Below are 1,862 nucleotides of genomic sequence, written 5' to 3'. Positions count from 1 at the left end.
TTAATCTCAACGCCGCATGAGCATCATTCATCATCTCACAATAACGTTGTTGTTGTCAGCCTCTGCACAAAGATTTGGGTGGACCTGAAACGGACCTTTTTTTTTTCTTTTCATTTCCTGTTTTCAAGTTATTTTCTCTTGGCGTGTAGCTGTGAGATGTCAGTAGAAGCCATGAAGTCATTCTCTTTACTTCTTGAACTTGGATGAAGAAAGCACTGTTCTGGAAGATCCTAATTTGTCAGAGGCGTCGTAAAGGCATTAGTGTAAAAACCAGATCTCTCAGCAAAATTGCCGTGCACACACGTACATTGTTTGATGCCGTTTCATGGATGGATGGGACTTGGATCAGCAGCACCTGGTCCTTCTATAACACAGAACGTCAAAAGTGCATCTCAAGTTGGCTACGACAACCGCAAAAACCGTCGCCCTACAGCACACAAACAGTTCACAAACAGAGAGATAAAAGGAAACTGGGAAGTGGTTTATGGCGCTTATATTACGGACAGAGGTACTGTTTGTATATAGTGCATGTTTCTAACTCCAGCACACAAACAGCGTCAGTTCTTCCTTCGGGGATCATAGTTTGCGAATTGTTCTGTGTCCAAAATTGTAAACACATAATATGTATTTAAGTAATATACGTACCACTTGCGCTTGACCCTGTCGAGCTGCCTGCAGCTGTAACACACATGAAAACCGATCATGTCTACCACATTCCACAAAAGTCACAGGTTCAGTAACAGGGAAAGTTTCATGATAACGCGTCCGACAACGAGAAAAGCCAACACGTTCATATGAATGACATAATGTTCTTTTACTTGTTTAGTGTATTTTATTTACCTAGTTATTAATCATAGGTTAGGGGATACCTTACGTTGTACGGATTTAGTCTTTTGCTGCTAAGTTACTCACGCGCAAGAGTGACAGATCCGATTGGGAAACTACATAGACATTGTGACTTACTGTCGAAGTTGCTGGCTCGCTTTGTTCGTGGAACACTGTCGGAACGGCGTCAAGTTTCAATTCGTTTCTTTTTTGTGTCAATCCAAGTTGCACTTGCACGATGTTCTCATCCAGGTACACATTATCGGTGAAATGCGAGGAGCATACACGGACAGCATGAACACTCCTTGCTTCATCTGGATACCCGCTAGTGATGTAGCTGCTTCCAACTTTCGCTTCGTCTGGGGTCTGGCTGTAGCTGTATCCATGGCGTGCGAAATCAAACATCGAGGTTTTCGAAGTTTTCCTGGAGTCAGGAACGCTGCGTCGGTTTCGAAACGACATCTCACGCGAAGGATGCAAGCGTAGAGATAGTATCCGCTTACTAGAAAGTGTCACATGTGAATACGGGCGACGTGCCGGAAAAAAACAAAGCAGCCCTAGACTTGGCGGCAGACGACAGCGTTCTTCAAAGCGGATTAGCCAGATTCCACCTTGCGTCACGCGATGTTGTTGGCGCTGGCGCTTTCGAGGATCAAAACGAAACCGGATCTTTTAAATTCGATTCCTCATCGCCCGGTCCGTTTTGGAAGGAGAAAATTTGGCAAATAGCTCGGTGGTAGTGTACCGAACACGTTGGTATTGGATTCGTAACCACGGTTCCGGATGCGACAGTCCCTTTAAACATACACACTACTCCGTCACGACCCCCCCCCCCCCCCACACACACACACAAACCCGGTTTCCCTCGTCGCGATGTCGGCATCTTCCTATGGTTTTCGCTTGACAGCGGTCAGAAACGGTTCCATTGCTGAACAGCTGGATGCACACAACACTCTGAAACCACAGGCACGAGAGAACGCTTAATCCTGAGCAAATACGGCGCCACGATCTGCTAACTACTGCATGCTTCGCTCACC

The 1,862-nt window shown here is 46.0% G+C and overlaps 1 long non-coding RNA gene across 1 annotated transcript; it reads right to left on the bottom strand.

Annotated features, from left to right (window-relative positions):
- Positions 1-205: 205 nt before the first annotated feature.
- Positions 206-1,164, bottom strand: LOC135396133 (uncharacterized). The gene is made up of 3 exons (XR_010423322.1): positions 964-1,164; positions 646-678; positions 206-364 (listed from the first exon to the last, which is right to left on the bottom strand). It is a non-coding gene; the product is annotated as an uncharacterized LOC135396133 (long non-coding RNA).
- Between the last annotated feature and the right edge of the window lie 698 nt (positions 1,165-1,862).

Source organism: Ornithodoros turicata, chromosome 5 (assembly GCF_037126465.1).
Source record: "Ornithodoros turicata isolate Travis chromosome 5, ASM3712646v1, whole genome shotgun sequence".
Taxonomy (NCBI): domain Eukaryota; kingdom Metazoa; phylum Arthropoda; class Arachnida; order Ixodida; family Argasidae; genus Ornithodoros; species Ornithodoros turicata.
Note: the sequence above shows the minus strand (reverse complement) of the source record. Positions and strands in the feature narration are given on the sequence as shown.